This window comes from Orycteropus afer, unplaced genomic scaffold, assembly GCF_000298275.1.
Source record: "Orycteropus afer afer isolate SDZICR_OR568_19922 unplaced genomic scaffold, OryAfe1.0 scaffold00019, whole genome shotgun sequence".
NCBI lineage: Eukaryota > Metazoa > Chordata > Mammalia > Tubulidentata > Orycteropodidae > Orycteropus > Orycteropus afer.
The window spans coordinates 19,697,523-19,718,249 of record NW_006921606.1 but is presented as its reverse complement, the minus strand read 5'-3'; the positions used below and the strand labels follow the sequence as shown (position 1 = coordinate 19,718,249).

General features: G+C 41.8%; 1 pseudogene; it reads left to right on the top strand.

The window, feature by feature from the left end:
- Nucleotides 1-9,335: 9,335 nt before the first annotated feature.
- Nucleotides 9,336-10,231, top strand: LOC103214162 (annotated as a pseudogene).
- The last annotated feature ends 10,496 nt before the right edge of the window (nt 10,232-20,727 follow it).

Genomic DNA, 20,727 nt, shown 5'->3' with positions numbered 1-20,727 from the left:
CTTGGGTTTCCAAGGCAGTATCACTACGGAAGTAGGATTGCCCAACCTTCCTTCCGAGGAGTGGCTGGTGGGTTTGAACCGCCAGCCTTCTGGTTAGAATGATGCAAATCAAAACAACAATGAGATATCATCTCACCCCAGCAATAATAGCAAAGTTCAACAAGACAGAAATAACAAATGCTGATGAGGATATGGAGAGATTGGAACTCTCATACACTGCTGCTGGAACTGTAAAATGGTACAGCCACTGTGGAAAATTGTATGGCGTTTCCTTAAAAAATTGAAAATAGAAATACCATTTGATCCAGCAATTCCATTACTAGGAATATATCCTAAAGAGGTGAGATTCAGGACATAATAGACATATGCACACCAGTGGTCATCACAGCACAATTCACTATAGCAAAGAGGTGGAAACAATCTAAGTGTCCATGAACAGATGAATGGATAACAAAAGTATGGTGCATTTACAAGATGGAATACTATACAACATTAAAGAATAATGAAGGATCCATGAATCACCTCACAACATCGATGAATTTGGAGGACATTACGCTGAGTGAAATAAGTCAGTCACAGAAGGACAAATATTTTATGTCCATTATTGTAAAAAGTCAAGGAAAGGTTTACTCAGGGAAGGAAATTTACTTTGCTGGTTACTGGGGAGGGAAAATTTTTGACTAGTTAAGAGTCATGTGTTGACTTGAGTGAAAGGAAAGATAATATAAAAAATGTATGACAAGCACAACGACAATAGGGAAAAGGAGGACACAGAAACATACACAACAGATACAGACAACAGAGGCAAATACTATTACATGCATAATATTGCATTACCAGTGACAGCAAACACTAGCCTATGGGTGAATGCATATATAGGTGAGAAGATCAGGTGTGGGTAGGTGAACAGGAATGTACCCAAGACCAAGGATAGATTTGGTTGAATACAGTCTCACATATGTACAAATATCCATGTACATTACTGAAGTAACAGAGGACAAGTTTGGAGTAGCTTCTCAGAGATAATCAAACACCTTGAGGAAGAGACTCACTGGACCTGTGGGCTTAGGACCATAATCTCAGGAGACAGCATGCTCACTTGGCACAACATAGTACATAAAAATCTTGTTCTACATCCTACTTTGGTGAGTTGCAACTGGGGTCTTAAATGCTATGAGTGGCCATCAAAGATGCAACTATTGGTCTCCCCTCATCAGCAGCAAAGAAAATCAAATCATCTGGCAACAATAAGTCCAAGGATATGATGGACCATATGGACCTCATGCTTCTTGACCCTGAGACCAGAAGAACTAGATGATGCCTGGCTACCAAGGCCAATCACTTGGAAAGGGATTAAAATTGGAGATCCTAGATGGAATGAGGGGGAAAATGTGGAAAAAAATTCAAAAACACAAAAAAGACCAGAATTACTGGTTGGATGGAAGCTGGTGGAATCCCTGAGAAAATGGCCCCAGGGTTATCCTTTGGGCCTGGAACTGGACTCACTTCCATGGATTAGCTCTCAGCTAAACAGTAGAAAGATCTACAAGCAGAACACCTACCCTGGGGAGATGCACCCACCTACCTTAGGGAGATCCACTCCCTAGATCAATCAACCATGAGACATTAGAAGAGCAACATTTGCATAGAGAGAAAGCTGGACAGACAGGAATGCACAGATAAGAAGGGCACAGGGAAGAGTAGTCACAGGGAGGACATGGGAGGAGAGCTTTTTATGGCTGGGGGTTGTAATCAGGCCATGAAACTAAATGTGCATGAACTGTTGAGTGTAAAACTAATCTGCTTTGTAAATTTGCACCCACATCACAACAAAAAATTGAACATAAATAAATATAGCCTGCCTGTGTCCTGTATATGTGACTTTGGACAGTGTCAGTAGCAGCTCTTGGCCTCAGTATTCTCAAGTCCACGTGTCATTAGTAGCCGTCGAGTCAGCTCCCCCTCGTGGTGATTCCATGTACAACAGAATGAAATGTTACCCAGTCCTGTGCCATCATCACGACTATTTCTATGTTTGAATCCATTGTTGTGGCTCTTGTGTCAAACCATCGCAATGAGGATTTTCCTCATTTTCGCTGACTCTCTACCAAATGTAATGTCCTTTGCTAGTGATTGGTCTTCCCTGATGACATGTCCAAAGTAAACAAACTGATATCTCATCAACTTTGCTTCAAAGGAGCATTCTGTTTGTGTTTATTCTAAGATTGATTTGTTTGTTCTTCTAGCAGTCACAGGATATTCAATATTCTTTGCCAACACTATAATTCAAATGTATCAATTCTTCTTCTGTTTTCCTTTCATATTGTCTGGATTTTGCATGCATATGAGGCAATTGAAAAGACCGTGGCTTGATCTGACTCAAAGTGAGTTAGTCCTCAAGGTGATATCTTTGCTTTATAAAACTTTAAAGAGGTCTTTTGCAGCATATCTGTACAATGCAATTCATCAGTGATTTCTTGACTATTGTTTCCACAGACATTGATTAGAGAGGTTAATAGTATCTGCCTCGGGGCATTGTTGCTGTTGTTGTGTGTTGTCAAGTAATTTCCAAGTTATAGCAACTCTATATGACAAAATAGGAGCTCTGGTAGCATAGTGCCTAAGGCATCTGACTGCTAACCAGAGGGCTGGTGGTTCAAACCTACCAGCCACTCCTCGGAAGGAAGGTTGGGCAATCTACTTCCATAGTGATACCGCCTTGAAAACCCCACGAGGGGTCACCATGAGTTGGATATGACTCAACAGCAGTGAGTTTGGTTTGCTTTTCGTATATGACAAAATAGAACTGCTGCATAGGGTTTCATAGGCTATAATCTTTACAGGAGCAGATGGTCAGGTCTTTTCTCCCTGGTGAGTTTGAACCAGCAACATATTGGTTAGCAGCCAAGCATTTAACCATTGCACCCCAGGACTCTTTAGAGGATTGCGAGAGGATGGGGATTAATTTGGGGGAAACAAAAAGCCCCTAGGACAGAGCCTGCTCAAGCAAGTGCTTGTTGTTGTTGTTGTTGTTATGTGCCATCGAGTCAGCCCTGACTCATAGCGACCCCTCCTTGGGTTTCCGAGGCAGTATCACTACGGAAGTAGGATTGCCCAACCTTCCTTCCGAGGAGTGGCTGATGGGTTTGAACCGCCAACCATCTGGTGAGCAGTCAAGTGCCTTAGCCCCTATGCTACCAGAGCTCCCAAGTGCTTAGTGAATGCCAATGCCATCTCAATGATGGTGATCATGATGACAGACCTCCTATCAAATTCCTCCCAGATCTCCATCCTCCCAGACAGAAAACTTGCCCCTTCTAACAGGCACCCACACTCACTGAATAACAATAGCTAACATTTATTGAGTCCTTACTATATGTCAGGTACTGTACATTGGATGATTTCACTTGATGTAGCTAAGATGTAGCTAAGATGTAGCTAAGATGTTATTGTTGTTAGTTGCTGTCAAATCAGCTCCAACTCATGACCTTATGTGTGGCAAACAAAACACTGCCCAATCCTGTCCTATCTTCATGATCGTTAGTGTATTTGAGTCCATTGTGACTCTTCTGTCAGTCCATCTCATTGAGAGTTTTCCTCACTTTTGCGGGAACCAATGGTGATGTCCTTTTTCAGTGTTTGGCGTTTCCTGATGACATGTCCAAAATAAGCAAGCCAAGTTTTGTCATCCTTTCTTCTAAGGAATAATCTGGTTCTATTTCTTCTATTATTGATTTGTTCATTCTTTGGCAGTCCAAAATACACTCAGTGTTCTTTGCCAGCACTATAATTCAAATGCATCGATTCTTCCATCCTCCTTTTTCACTATCCAACTTCCAGTTGTCCTGAGATGTAACTACAGCTAATATCCCCACTTTACAGACAAGGAAACTGGTTTAGAGGCATTGAGTAATATATTAGTCAGCACAGGGTAACTGCTATACCAAACAACCCCAAAATCTCAGCAGCTTACCACCATAAAGTCCTACTTCTCTTCCACAGCCCTGATTGGCAGGGGGCATGAGAAATTATACATGTAGCAGTCATTCAGGAACTCAGGCTCCTTCCATATTGTCACAATATGGAAGTCCTCTACATCCAGCTAGCAGGTGTGTGAAGAGAGAGTAAGAAAAGCCACAGCTCTTAGCCACCTCAGCCCAGAGGTGACATGTGGAACTTTTCCTCAGTCCACTAGCTAAAACTAGTCTTTAAACCTACCTCCATCAGTGGATCCCCTCCCTGACCTGGGACTTGGCCCTATCAAAGGACCTTGTCCTCATCAAAAGAACTCTCCCTTCCAGTATACCCACTCACCCCCTCAATGGACCTTCCCCTCAGAAGACCTGCTCCCATCAGAGGACCCTGCACAATAAGTAAAATATTTGTTGACATTAAATCGGTTATATATTAGGCAATGCTATCCAGAGAAACAGCCAATATTCATTTTGGTCACTACCTCTGTCAAACATACCACAATATGTTCAATTACTTTATCATTTCATAAGATTATCTTATTTGATCAAACAAATAAAAAATAAAACTAGTGTCTTGGTCTTACCCTGATTAAGGGGCTGGGAAATAGTCCATATGTGCCAGGAAGAGGAGGAGAGCAAAGATATTGATGAGGAACCATAGTTTCTACTACAGGAAGTTGTATGAGGTCACACAGCCCAGGCAGCCTGCGTCTGGACCCTAGTCTTCTAACCACTGAGAAATACTGCCATCAAGGGAAGTGTGAGGATTTTAAAACATAGCCCTGACATTCTGGAAAAGCCAAAAAGAGACAGTGGTTACCAGGAGGAAGGGGGAAAGGAATGAAGAGATGGAGCACAAGACATTTTAGAGCAGGGAAAATATTCTGTAGGATACTGTAATGATGGACATGACACTATGCGTTTGTCAAAGCCCTTAGAGTTGTATAACACAAATTATGTGAGCCACTGATATTTCAAATACTTGCTGTACCCATGGTGGACAGCTTATAGTGGAGCTTCCAGACTAAGACAGAGTAGGAGGAAAGACCTGACAATCAACTTCAAAAAAATTAACCTATGAAAAACCTGCTCACAACAGAGCGTACCTTGATATAGGGCTGGAAGATGAGCCCACTAGGTTGGAAGACACTACACAATAGCCGCAACCATGGACTCAAACATACAATGACCATGAAGATGGAGCAGGAACAGGCAAGATTTAATTCTGTTGGGCATGAAGTCTCTATAAATCAGTCAACTCAACAGCAACTAACAAAAAATATAAACTATTATCTTTCATGAATAATAGTGGTTCATCAATTGTAACAAATGTACCACAGAAATGCAACATGTTAATAATAGAATAGTGTTCAGGGAGGAGAGAAGTATATGGGAACGCTCTGCACTTTGTGCACAATTTTTCTGAAGTCTAAAACTGCCTTAAAAAATAAAATCTATTTTAAAAAGAAAACATAACCTCAAAATTCTTACCACTCCTCCCATCAAGAGGTTGAAACTGGACTGTGTTACCTCTTGACTAATAAAACACAGCAAAAATGACACTATGACTGAGTTCAGGCTCTTAAGACACTGGCAACCTCTACTTCCTTTCTTGGGACACTCATACTTAGACCCCAGCTGCCATGCTGTGAGGAACCCAAACTAGTCTATGCCAAGAAACCACATGGAGAGGCCACATGTGTTTGTTGCAGCTGACAGTCTAGGTGAGGTCCTAGTCATCACCCAGAATCATCCGCCAGACATGTGAGTAAAGACACCTCCAGGTGGTTCCACCCTCAGCAGTCAAGTCATCCCTAACTTTCACTTTTTCCAGCTGAAGTCCAGACATCATGGAACTGAGGAAACCCATCACTGCTGTACCCTCACTAAATTCTGACCTACAGAATCTGTAAACTTAATAAAATTCCAGTTTCAGACCATTAAGATTTGCTAGGCAGCAACAAAAAAATTTTAAATTTGCCATCAGGTGGATGCCGACTCTTGGAGACCCCATGTATGTCAGAGTAGAATTGTGCTGCATAGGGTTTCAATGGATGGTTTTTCAGTAGATAGCCATGCCTTTCTTCTGAGGCACCCCTGAGTGGATTGGAACCACCAACCTTTCAGTTACCAGGTGAGTGCACTAAGTGCATCACCCAGGAACTCCTAGGAGCAATAGTTCCTGGAAAAGGAACTTTTTTAAGAACTTCTTTAGACCTGTTACCTATGGAGAAAGGCAGGAAAGCAGGGGAAAAGTGAAGCCAGAGAGGATGACAGAGCAGAGCAGTGCCAGGGATCCAAGTAAGGGAAGGGTAGAGAGGTTTCAAACAGATAAGGGAGATAAATTTGTCTGTCAGTTTGTCACACTGCAGTGGCTTGTATGTTGCTGGGAGGCTTAAGGCTGAGCCACCAGTGTTTAAAGTGCCGACAGAGTTTCACAAGGTGCACAGGTTTCAATGCAGCTTAGAGAGTGAGAAAGACTAGGAAGAAGGAAGAGGCCATCCACTTCTCAAAGAATTGACCAGGAAAAACCTTATGAATAGCAGAGAAACACTGTGTGATACATTACTGCACAATTTTATGAATAGTCCAGAAACATTACCGAATACAGTGCAAGAGGACAAGCCCCTTGGGTCAGAAGGCTCTCAAAATATGACTGGGAAAGAGCTGCATCATCAAAGTAGAACCAGCCTTACTGAAATGGATAAAGTAAAGCTTTTGAGACCTCCATTTGCTGATGTGGCATGACTCAAATTGAGAAGAAACAGCTGTAAACATTCATTAATAATAGGAACATGGAATGTATGAAGTATGAATCTAGGAAAATTGGAAGTTGTCAAAAATGAAATGGAACACATTAAGATTGATATTTTAAGCATTAGTGAGTTGAAATGGACCAGTTTTGGCCATTTTGAATCAGACAACCATATGATCTACTATCCTGGGAATGAAAATTTGAAGAGGAATAGCATGGCATTCATCATCACATAGGATATTTCCAGATCTGTCCTGAAGTACAATGCTGTCAGTGATAGGATAATATCCATACACCTACAAGGAAGCCGACTTAATACTACTATTATTCAAATTTACACACCAACCACCAAAGCCAAAGATGAGGAAATTCAAGACTTTTATCAACTTCTGCAGTCTGAAATTGACCAACCATGCAATCAACATGTGTTAATAATCACTGGTGACTGGAATGCAAAAGTTGTAAACAAAGAAGACTCACCGGTAGTTGAAAAATATGGCCTTGGTGATAGAAATAATGCTGGAGATCATGTGTAGAATTTTGCAAGACCAATGTCTTATTCATTGCAAATACATTTTTTCAACAACACAAACAATGGCTATATATGTGGAGTTCGCCAGATGGAATACACAGGAATCAGATTGACTACATCTCTGGCAAGAGGCAATGGAAAAGCTCAATAACTTCAGCCAAAGCAAGGCCAGGAGCTGATTGTGGAACAGACCATCAACAACTCATATGCAAGTACAACTTGAAGTTGAAGACAATTAAAACAAGTCCATGAGAGCCGAAATATGACCTAGAATATATCCCTCCTGGATTTAGAGACCATCTAAAGAATAGATTTGATGCATTGAACACCAATGACCAAAAACCAGAAGAATTGTGGGATAACATCAAGAGCAACATCCATTAGGAGAGCAAGAAGTCATCAAAAAGATGACAAAAGAAGACAAGACCAAAATGGATGACAGAAGAGAGTCTGAAACTTGCCTTTGAACAAAGGGTGGCTAAAGCAAATGGAAGAAATGACAAGATAAAAGAACTGAAAAGAAGATTTCAAAGAGCAGCTCTAGCAGACAAAGCCAATTACTATAATGCAATGTGCAAAGACCTGGAGTTAGAAAAACAAAAGGGAAGACCACACTCAGCATTTCTCAAGCTGAAAGAACTGAGGATAAAATTTAAGCCTTGAGTTGCAAAATTGAAAGATTCTATGGGCAAAATATTGAATGATGCAGGAAGCATCAAAAGAAGATAGAAGGAATGCACAGAGTCACTATACCAAAAAGAATCGGTCAATGCTCATCCATCTCAGGAGGTGGCATATGATCAGGAACCAATGGTATTGAAGAAAGAAGTTGAAGCTACACTGAAGGATTTGGGGAAGAAAAAGGCTCCAGGAATTGACCTAATACCCACTGAGATATTTCAACAAACGGATGCCCACTCGAGGTACTTACTTGGTTATGCCAAGAGATTTGGAAGACAGCCACCTGGCCAGCTGACTAGAAGAGATCCATATTTCTACCCATTCCAAAGAAAGGTGATCCCACAGAATGTGGAAATCATCAAACAATATCATTTATATTGCAGGCAAGTAAAATCTTACTGAAGATAATTCAAAATGGTTGCAGCAGTATATTGACAGAGGACTTCCAGAGGTACAGGCTGGATTAAGAAGAGGATGTGGAACAAGGGATATCATCATTGCTGATGTCAGATGGATCTTGACTCAAAGCAAAGAATACAAGAAAGATGTTTAGTTGTGTTTTATTGACTAAGCAAAAGCATTCGATTGTGTGGATCGTAACAAATTATGGATAACAATGAAAAGAATTGTACTCATGAGGAACCTGTACATAAACCAGGTGGCTGTAGTTTGAACAGAACAAGGAGATACTGCATGGTTTAAAATCAAGAAGGGAGTGTATCAGGGTTGTATCTTTTCACCATACTTATTCAATCTGTATGCTGCTCAGATAATCTGAGAAACTGGACTATATGAAGAAGAATGTGACATCTGGATTGGAGGAAGAATCATTAACAACCTGTGAAACACTAATGACACAACTTTGCTTGCTGAAAGTGAGGATGACTTGAAGCACTTACTGATAAAGATTGAAGACTGAAGTCTGCAGTATGGATTACATCTCAATATAAAGAAAACAAAAATCCTCACAACCAGACCTATAAACAGCATCATGATAAATGGAGAAATGACTGAAGTTGTCAAAGACTTCACATTGCTTGGTTCTACGATCGACATCAATGGAAGTAGCAGTCAAGACATCAGACTACATATAGCACTGGGCAAGTCAACTGCAAATGACCTCTTTCAAGTGCTGAGGAGCAAAGATGTCTCCTTGAAAACTCAGGTGCACCTGACACAAGGCATGATATTTCCAGTCACCTTGTATGCATGTGAGAGCTGGACAATGAATAAAGAAGACCGCAAAGAATTGATCATTTTGAGTTGTGGTGCTGGCAAAAAACACTGAAAGTACCATGGACTGCTAAAAGAACTAACAAATCTGCTGCCTATGGACTCTGCAGGGGAAGCATCATTAAAGCCTTTTTTTTTTTTTTTTCTGCCCACTGCTGTCATGTCTAAGTCAGAGTCTCCTAAAGAACCCAAACAGCTGCGGAAACTCTTCATTGGAGGGTTGAGCCTTGAAACAACAGATGAGAGTCTGAAGAGCCATTTTGAGCAATGGGGAATGCTCACAGACTCTGTGGTAATGAGAGACCCAAATACCAAGCACTCCAGAGGTTTTAGATTTGTCACTTACTCTACTGTGGAGGAGGTGGATGCAGCCATGAATGCAAGACCTCACAAGATAGATAGAAGAGTTGTGGAACCAAAGAGAACTGTCTCATGGGAAGACTCTCAAAGACCAGGTACCTACTTAACTGTAAAAAAGATCTTTGTTGGTGGCTTTAAAGAAGACACTGAAGAACATCACCTAAGAGATTATTTTGAATAATATGGGAAAATCAGTGATTGAAATCATGACTGACTGAGGTAGTAGCAAGAAGAGGGGCTTTGCTTTTATAACTTTGATGACCACAACTTTGTAGATAAAATTGTCATTCAAAAATACCATACTGTGAATGACCGTAACTATGAAGTAAGGAAAGCCCTTCCAAAGCGAGAGATGGCCAGTGCGTCTTCTAGGCAAAGAGGTCAAAGTGGTTCTGGAAACTTCGGTGGTGGCTGTGGAGGTGGTTTGGTGGGAATGACAACTTTGGTCATGGTGGAAACTTCAGTGGGTGTGGTAGCTTTGGTGGCGGTCATGGTGGTGGTGGATATGGAGGCAGTGGGGATGATTATAAGGGATTTGGTAATGATGGAAGCAATTTTGGAGGTGGCAGAGGCTACCATGATTCTGGCAGTTACAACAATCAATCTTCAAATTTTGGACCCATGAAGGGAGGAAACTTTGGAGGCAGAAGCTCTGGCCCCTATGGTGGTGGAGGTCAATACTTTGCCAAACCATGAAACCAAGGTGGCTGTGGTGGTTCAAGCAGCAGCAGTAGTTATGGCAGTGGCAGAGGTATCAATGATTGCCAGAAAACAAAGCTTAGCAGGAGGGGAGAGCCAGAGAAGTGACAGGGAAGCTACAGGTTGCAACAGATTTGTGAACTCAGCCTAGCACAGTGGTGGCAGAGCCTAGCTGTTAAAAAGAAGACATGTTTTAGACAAATACTCATGTGTCTGGGCAAAAAAACTCACGGGCTGTGTTTGTGACTAATTGTGTAACAGGTTATTTTAGTTTCTGTTCTGTGGAAAATATAAAGCATTCCAACTAAGGGTTTTAAGGTAGTTGTTTTTTTTGTTTGTTTGTTTGTTTTGTTTTTTTGTTTTTTGCACCCATGCTGTTGATGGCTTAAATGTAATAGTCTGATCATGAAGCTGAATAAATGTCTTTTTAAAAAATAAATAAATAAATAGAAGCACTAACAAATCTGTCCTGGAGGAAGTGCCACTGGAATGCTCCTTTGAAGCAAGAATGGCCAGACTTCATCTCACCTACTTTGGTTATATCTTCAGAAGGGACCATTCCCTGTAGAAGGATGTCATGCTTGGTAAGGTGGAGGGTCAACGAAAGAGGGGAAGGCCTTCAACGAGATGGATTGACACAATGGCTGCAACAATTGGCTCAGGTATAGCAAGGATCGTGAGGCTGGTACAGGACCGGGCAGTGTTTCATTCTGTTGTACACAGGGTCACTACAAGTCAGAGCCGACTCAACAGCACCTAACAACAGCAATAGCCAAAACCAAGGCTCCAGACCTTTGGTTTGTCATCTCCTAAATGAGTCTTGCAGCAGCTTCTCTCTCAGAGAAGACAAGGTGCCTAGGGATCAGTTTTCACCAGCTGGCTAAAGGCAGGAGGAAGCATCCCAAATCAAGCAGCCATGGAAAGGAATAGGGCATCAAGGAAGAGATCAATTTTTTAAATGAGTCATTTTTAACTTCTGTTTTGTGCTTTTCAGTATTTTCTAAATTTTCCACAATGAAAATGAATAACATGACCATCAGGGAAAAAAAAATTTTTTTTAAATGACTCACCCTTTGCTGGTCACCAGACTCTAGTAACCTTGGAATTCTCCTTCATCCAGAAGTGACCTTGCCACTTGACTTTGCAAGGAAAAAGAGACTCCTGGTTCCACACAGAGAAGTGGGGTGGGTTGGCAGATCAGCGAGGTCCTCAATGCTTGCTCCAGGAAGGAGCAAGTCCAGGTCTCTGCCCACCACCCCACCTGTCCTGTTTGAACCACAGCAGGTGCAGAATTAGGGGAGGATGAGGAGAGACCTAGGTTTCTCATGAGGCTCCACTATTGGTTCTGCTTTCTTCAGCACCAGAGGCACAACCAGAAATAACACCAGGAAGGGGGCTGTGTGGTAGTTATGTTTGTGTGTCAACTTGGCTGGGCCTGGTTGAGTGGCTGGGCAGCTGGTGGTAGTTATTCCCCATCATGAGACTGGCAATCAACTCCATGGTAGGATCTACCACAAGCAGCTGAGTAGCTGCCTTTGGGATGTGGTCTGCTTCCTGTATATAAAGAGAAGACTTGGGAATGGTCTCTAGCCTATGGCACACATGGGCCCTGCATGTAGCCATGTCATTGCTCAGCAGCCTACTATGTTCTGCCGACCAAGGGACTTACAATGGACTTAAGTTAATTGTCTGCCCGTGTTTGGTAACATAGGGACTGTGCCTTTTTACTTGTCAACCTTGGGGCTTCTCAGCCTCAGCAGCCAGCAGCTGTCTGAGTGAAGAAACATCTCTAGTTCCGGTGGGCTGGGAGAGTGAGGCAGAGCTGGACTCCAAGGTTAAGAGGCTTTTTCACCCAGCCCCTAGAGTCTGGCACTTTGAACTTGGACTTAAAGTCTCCAAATTGTAAAAATAAACTCCTGTTTGTTAAGGCCATCCCATTTGTGATATATATTCTTGTCAGAGTGGCACTAGGTAACCAGAACAGGCTGCATTGATGGGTAAAACTTTAACAGACTTGTTGTTGTGTTGTTGTTATATGCCATCAAGTCGGACCCTACTCATAGCGACCCCTCCTTGGGTTTCTGAAGCAGTATCACTACGGAAGTAGATTGCCTCATCTTCCTTCTGAGGAGTGGCTGGTGGTAACAGACTAGCAGCCATAATTAAAGTAGACATTAATCATGGTGACTCACTTGCTATTTTTTTCCCTCCCTTTTGCTTTCTCTTAAGTAAATAGAATAGCCAACCTTTTTACAGAAGCTGAGTTTGTTAGATTTGTTATCAATTATGTATTCTTCTAAGCATAACCCTCTCCCACAACTGGGTTCAGATGAGAACCATAACCTATGAAGCAAGACGACCCTGGTAAGAGGGACTCTGAAACTGGAGTAACCAGGGAAGAGAAGAACAAAGACATTCCTGGCAGACGAAGGGATCTTCAACCCCCTTCCCGTCTCCCTATATAATCATGTTTACCCCCTTTGCTCAGGAGACAGACATTTTAGAGAAGTAATGCTCTCTGTCTCCTTGGGTATCGATACTCAATAAACCTTTTGCTTTCCCTCTTCAACCTGTTATGATCATTGGCTCTTCACAACAAGGGGTGAGGTAAGAACCTTGTTTTCTTACAAGTTCAGGGTGTCTCCTGACCTAGGCTTCTGTTCATGTTGTTTCCTCCACTGGTAGTATCTTCCCTCTTAGGCATTTAAGATCAATGTTTAAGAGTACATGTTTTACTACAGAGGAACTATTAGCTTGCACTATACAAAATTATCAATATTTAGTCATGTTTGACCTACAAAAATGGCAATTTCAATCTAATGAAAGGGAAGAGATCTGTTGAGTACTTACTAAATGTCAGGGACTATGCTAGACATACATGCTCTCATTTAATCCTTTTAAGAGCTCTGGTAGCATAGTGCCTAAGGCACTTGACTGCTAACCAGAAAGCTGGCAGTTCAAACCCACCAGCCACTCCTCGGAAGGAAGATGGGGAAATCTACTTCCGTAGTGATACTTGCCTCAGAAACCCAAGGAGGGGTTGCTATGAGTCGGGTCCAACTCGACAACAACACCCCCTAAGTAGGAAGCCTGATGGTTCAGCGGTTAAGCACTTGGTTGTTAACCTAAAGGTTGGCAGTTTGAACCCACCAGCTGCTCCATAGGAGATAATGTGGAAGTCTGCTTCTGTAAAGATTTACAGCCTTGGAAACCCTGTGGGGCAGCTCTGTTGTCCTATAGCATCTCTATAAGTTACAATGGGTTTGCTTTGGGGTTGTTTTGTTTTGGTTTTTTTGACCCCCTAAGAGGAGAGTTAGGAGCTCTGGTATCATAGTAAAATATTTTGCTGCTAACCAGAAGGTCAACGTTTCAAACCCACCAGCTGCTCCATGGGAGGAAGATGAGGCAATCTACTTCTGTAAAGACTTACAGCCTTGGAAATCCAATAGAGACCTCTACTAGTTGGAATCAACTCAATGGCAGTGGGTTTGGCTTTGGCAAGAGGGGAGCTACTATTCTCATTGCACAGAGGAGGAAGCAACTCAAGACAGGTTGGGGCACTTTGAGCAAGGACTTGAAGATTGGTCATCCAGTTAAAAATTCACAAACATGGAAATGACCAAAGAAATCACTAAGACTAGCGCCCTCATCATACACATGAAATAACCTGACCTGCACAGGCCTCACTTTCATTGGCAATGGGAATAAAATTGCACAGGGAAGTGTCATCATGGGGTTCTCAACAGACTTCTGGACATTCTGCACCACCCTTCTTGGTCTCATTCCACTAAACCCTTGTCCTTACACAAGTAAGAAGTAAATCTCAATCCTGGGGCTTGCCTGAAGCAAGATAGCGGCAGCCTCAATGTCACTGGGGCTTCACAAGTGTTGTGGGAGAGAAGGGCAGCTACTGTAGCTGCCATTTCTGTTTCCAGGGTTTTGACCAGGATATCACTACTTTAACTGGAGCTCCAGAAGAGCATATCAAAACTAGAGAAGTTAGGATACTTGTTCCTGTTTGCAATAATATGTAATATGCAATCTGGAGTAAACAACACAAAGGAATGGAAAATGGAGTTTGATACCAGGGAGCAATGAGAAAAATCCTTTGATAGGTTGGGCATCAATGGCTGATCCTTAGTCCAACATGGTTCTTACTTTCAGTACTGAAAAAGACTCAGCTGCCTTTGCAGAAAAAAACAGATGGAGCTATGACATTGAAGAGAAAAATGTTCCAAAACCCAAGTCAAAATCTTAGGGTGCAAACTTTTCTTGGAACAAAAGAACAAGGATATCCACAAAATAGGTTGGCACTGACTATATTTTGTACTTGACTGTGAATAAAGTCAGCTGTGCAGTGTTTATAGTCCATATGTAATATATCTCTTAATCTCCTAATAAATTTGACCTTTAAACTACAAAAAAAGAAAAAGAAAGAAAAGAAGAAATGCTTATCTCTGCTTATCAAAAACTGGACCCCCTCCAAAATGTCCACCAAAAGGAGATAAAATACCCTATTTGTGGTGCATCTTAGAAATGGAATACTAGTGACCCATGACAAAGACTGCTATGGTGGCATATTTAGGAACCTGAAAAGAAGCTCAAGTTATTATTAAGGCAAATTTTTAAAAGATGTTGGCAAAATCATTTTCATGATATGGGTAATCCAGTCTCAGACATGACAGCTCATCACTTTTGCCATAGCTTACTTGTTAGAATCAGAAGCTCTGGTGACATAGTGGTTAAAGCATTTGGCTGCTAACCAAAAGTTCAGCAGTTCAAATGGATCAGCCACTCTGTGGGAGAAAGATAAGGCAGTTTGCTTCTGTAAAGATTTACAGCCTTGGAAACCCTATGGGCAGTTCTACTCTGTCCTAAAGGGTCACTGTGACTCAGAATCGACTTGATGGCAGTGGGTTTAGTTTTGTTTTATTTGTTGGAGTCGTAGGTCCAGCCTACACTCAAGGGGATTATACAAGAGAATAAAGACGGAGAGATGGGGCATTGCTGGAGCCTTCTGGGAAACTGCCCACCTGTCTTTGCACCTCCTCAAAGGCATCCAACAACAGAAAACCATCAGATCTTTTATGGTCTTAATTTCACATTCTGGGGATGAGAGCATATTTTATCCTCTTGGGTCCTCCCAACCCTTCTAGAGATGACTTCTTTGGACCCAGGTCCAAGTAACTGATAAACACTCTAGTACATTCTTGGTGACATGTTAGGTTGTGTGAACAAAATCAATCTCCTGGATATACCTTCCTCCAAGAGACCAAGGACACATCCAGTCATCCTCCATGGTGGGCCCTGGGAAATTCAGACATCCTGCCAACTTCTCTACTGCCCCATGTATTCTTTGTCTTGCCCTCTCTCTCCAACTTTCTATTTTCCTGTTAGGAGAGATACAGATGCCAGAAACATGATCTCAGGAGTCAGTGGAAATCATCAGAAGCTCCACTTAGGCAAAGGGAGAGGCAGCAGAGGACCTACATTCTGAACTTTGAGAATTGGGGGGGGGGGGGAATCCAAGAATCTGGAATCCTCATCAGAAGAAATTGGAAAAGGCTAAGCCCTACTCTTCCTTCCCCTAGAGAGAGACCTCAGGCTCATTCCAGTTCAGTTTACCGATGCCTGGCAAATCTACCTCCCACCCCATGTGCTTTGATTCCAGCCCAGAAAACGAGAGAAACAGCATAAAAGCTGTTTCAGTGAGGGTTGAGAGGCATGTTCCACGAACAGCACAGAGAGCTTGGAGTTGCTTTAGGATGCCTTCCTTCTCCAAGGCTTCTCTACAATGACATAAATATCCCCAGGCTATCAGCCACAATTACAGGTATGCGTCACTTAACATACCTGCAGGCAACTCCAACTATACATACATCAGTTGTCCCATAAGGTTATAACAGACTTCAGAAAACCCAAAACAATTGGATCTGTCTCTCACTAGCTTTCTGAGTGACATGCCCACCCTGGCCCTGAGTGGCAAGGGGAAAAGCTCCCAGTGCACAGGCAAGGTTGCCTGTCCCATATGCTTGCCTCAGGCAGGGTCTGCAGACACCACAAACACCAATGAAGCTGCAGAGAGAGTCCCCCCCACCCCCCACTCCAGGCCACTGTGACTCTAATCCAACTCTGACACTAGAGTTGGAGGCTCTGTTTTTTGTGGTAGTGGCAGGAGGGACAGCAGAAAAGGGATAGAGAGGGGAAGGCAGAAGAGGGACCGGCAGTGCCAGAATAGTTTACAGCTTATTGCGTGGGTGAGGAAAGCAGGCAAGGAAACAGGAAGGGAAGAGAGCTGGTGGTGGAAGCCAGCTAGGAGATGGTTGGTTGGACCACATGTACACTCCTCTGCAGGCTGGTGGAAGCCAGACATTGCTCTTGGAGACTGGCAGGGACCAGGAGGATCAGCCTGTGGAGCCAAAGTTTTCACACAGTCCCTCAGCATTGCTATGCAGGTCCCGGACACCCAGTAACTATCCTGCGTGCCTCTCTCCCATATTTAATGTGTTTGCACATTAAATAACATCCAAATCACATAACATCCTATTTCACAGAACATACTGTGGATGGATGTTAAGTGATGCCTACCTGCACAGTGTCACAAACAAGTTCCCAAGCCTTACTGTTGTGATTGCATGAAACTTGAGCCTATAAACATTTTTTCTGTTGTGTATTTTCCTTTAAAAATAAATAAATAAATAAATACATTCAGTCTGCAGCAAGATAGCAGAATAGGCAGACAAGCTACACTGACTCTATGCAACAAAGAAACGAGAAACTAATTGAAACAGATACAGAAGATAATCCTGGAACCCTGAGCTTTGAAGGGAAGGATAAAGAAGTGGATTAAATACCAACTAGCAGAAGATCTCGAACAAAAATAGTGAATAAGGAGATAAATGAAGCTGTGGACTGCCAGCTGTCCTGAGGACACAGTGATTTTGAGTATTTGCAAGCAGCATTCTAATCCAACACCAACCTAAGAATTGGCTCTTCTCACCAAGGACTACATGGACAAGGACTGCACTGATTGCTGACAACTACAAAGGAAAACATCAAAGAAGGAGACAAACAGAGCTGGGGACTGCTGGCTGTCCTGATGGTGCAGCCATCTTGAATATTTGCAAGCAACATGGCCATTTTGAATATATTCAAGCAGCAATCTGATCTGAGCAGCAACCAAAGAATAGGTTCCACTTGCCAAGGACAGCAGGGGCAACCGCATTGGAGACTGATGACTACAAAGGTACAATATTCCCCCTTGTTACTCTTATACCCTATACCCTCTTGGTGAACAGAGGTATGACCATAGCCCGCTTCCACCCACCTTCTTCACCAGCAAGAATTTCATTTCAGTCTGTGCCCTGACAGAGCATGAGTGTCCTGCTCCTCCCCCTACAGTTTTGTTTTTGTTTGTTTTTCTCTTTCCCTTCCCTGATTCTTGTTTCTTGTTTCCCACCATCCCCCGCCCTTCTCTTTTCCTGGATCCCTTCTTTTTTCTTTATTTTCTTCTTTTGGTTCCCATCCCATGTTTTTTCTTTTGCAGTTTTCCCATTTTTTCATTATTATTCTTTTTCTCCTGCTCTTTTCTCCCATTTCCTGCCCCCAAGATGTTGGGGGGGAGGGGTTCTCTTTTTATCATTACCTTTCTTTCATCTTTTTTTAAAATTTTTCTCATTTATTGGCCTTTCCTTTGTGTGTGTGTGTGTGTGTGTAATGCAGTTTGTGTCTTTGTTAGCTTGCTTTTATTTATTTATTGGTAGTTTTTTATTTTATTTTTGTCTAACTGAGTGGGGGAAGCTCTGGTAGTGTACCTAAGACACTTGACTACTTACCAGAAGGCTGGAAGTTCAAACCCACTAGCCACTCCTTGGAAAGAAAGTTGGGCAATCTATTTCCATAGTGATACCCCTCAGAAACCCAAGGAAGGGTGGCTATGAGTCAGATCTGACTTGATGGCAACTGAGTGGGAGACAGCAACCATTCCTACACAACCCAACCATACCTGCACCTCCTGGATGTGAGAGTGATCTGTCTGCAACATCTGTTACCCCACTGATTCAGGTGACCTGGCTGGCTTGGCAGGTGTCCCCCCCTCTCCCTCACCAATCTGTGTGCATCCCTCCCAAAGCTGTGTGCTTGGTTGAAGAGGATGACCTTCCCCAATAGAGGAGGATTGTCCTTCAGTTGAGGGTATATGAGTAGCTGCACTCCCCTGCTAGAACCTCCAAACAAGCTCTCAAGGTCCATACCTGCACCTCCTGCAGCCCCACCCACTGAGTGAGGGCTAGCACTTACTTCTGCACCAACTGACCAACCATAGATGGTAGCCAGTACCAGCTCAACACACCCTCAAATGCTCTTCACAAACAGCTAACAGAGATTTGTGCACACACTCTCATTCCCTATTACACCCTCCAGGAGACAGGTGGTGAGTGCCTAAGTGCTAACAACCAGTGAATAGAAGAGGACAGTACCCTGCTCATACAGATATCAAAACAAAATAAATTAAAGAAAAATATCTTGGATGAATCACACCAACATATAATGACCACAAATTAAACATAAATACAAGAGCATCACAATGTCTCATAGACAATTGACCATCCCAGTCCACACAAAGAAGCAAGATAAAGTAGTACAAACAAGGGACCAGGATACAAACCAAAAATACATCCTTGAGGAAGATGCAGCATTGGGAATCCCTGATGAGGAATTCAAAAGAATTATATTTAGGTACCTTCAATGAACTGAGAGATCAAGGAAAACACTGAAAACATCTAGAAAAACACTGGAAAAATTAAGGAAAACACAGAAAAAAAATCAAGAACAATTTAAGAAAATAACACAAGAACAAACTGACAAAAGAAACAAAAATTAGAAATAATACAAACACAACAAATATAAATCCAGAAGATTAACACTAAGATTTCAAAAATAGATAACACATTGAAGGGGCAAAGGAGTATAATCAAATCAATGCAAGACAGAACTAATGGAATTGAAGACAAACACATCAATACCACCGTATTAATGGATCAATCAGAAAAAAAAATATCAAAACAAAATGAGTACAGCCTAAGATTCATGTGGGATACCATCAAGAGGAATAACCTACATGACATCAGGAGTCCAGAAAAGGAAGAGACAAAATCACAGAGAAAATTGTCAAAGATTTGTTGGAAGAGAATTTCCCTAATATGATGAAAGATGAGAAGATATCTATTCAAGAAGTTAAATGAACCCCAATCAGGATAGGCCCCAAAAGAAAATTACCAAGACATACAATCAAACTCACCAAAAACAAAGACAAAGAAAGAATCCTGAAAGCAGCGTAAGGAAAATGAAAAGTTACCTACAAAGGGTAACCAGTAAGACTAAGTTCTGATTTCTTGCCAGAAACCACTCAGGCAAGAAGACAATGGGATGACATATATAAAATGTTGGAAGAAAAAAAATCGCCAACCAAGAATTATATACCCAGAAAAACTGTCCCTCAAATATGATGTTGAAATTAGGACATTTCCAATTAAACAGAAATTAAGGGAATTTGATAAAACCAGACAAACCTTACAAAAGATGCTAAAGGGAGTCCTTCAGACAGAGAACCAACAACAGCAGACAATGACCATTGATTAACACACATGATGACATAACCCAGAAACCAACACAGTTATAGAAATATCCAGAGTAAAATAAGCTTACAAGATTGTAAACAGGGAACTAGAGACATCAATAGGTATATGAAGACAACCACAAACCACAGAGAGGGAATAAATAGTGTAGGTACAGACCTTACAAATGGTGAGGATGTCGAGACACTTGTGAGATAGAACAGAATAAATATGGGAATAGATAAAATATAAACAGTCCTAAATGTATAAAAATTTAGTCCTTTATAGTCCTAAACTATAAATCACAGGGTGATTAACCTCAAAGAAAATTATAAACCCTCACATCAAAATAAAAAAGAGAAGAGGCAAAAATATTTAGCACATACTAAAACAATAGCAATGAAGGAAATGATACCAAAATTCATAAACAAAATAAGCACAGCACAGAAAATTATATGGAACAAAGAAATCAGCAGTACCATGAAAAAACACATGACAAAATGGCATCGATAACTTCATACTTGTCAATAATTACACTGAATGTAAATGGATTAAATGTACCACTCAAGAGACAGAGAGCTGCAGATTGGATAAGAAAACATGACCCATCAATATGCTGTCTTCAAGAGACTCACCTTAGACACAAAGACAAAAATAGACTAAAAATCAAAAGCTGGAAAAGATATATCAAGCAATGGTAATCAAAAAAGAGCATAAGTGGCAATATTAATTTCTGATAAAATTGACTTTAAGACAGAAACCACCATAACAGATGCAGTGAATTGCTTGATGTGGCCCTTCTAGCCATTGTCCTCCATTCTGTGGTGTTTCGTAAATCCCATTATCCATGCCTGTTTGGGGTGGTGTGGTAGTTAAGGT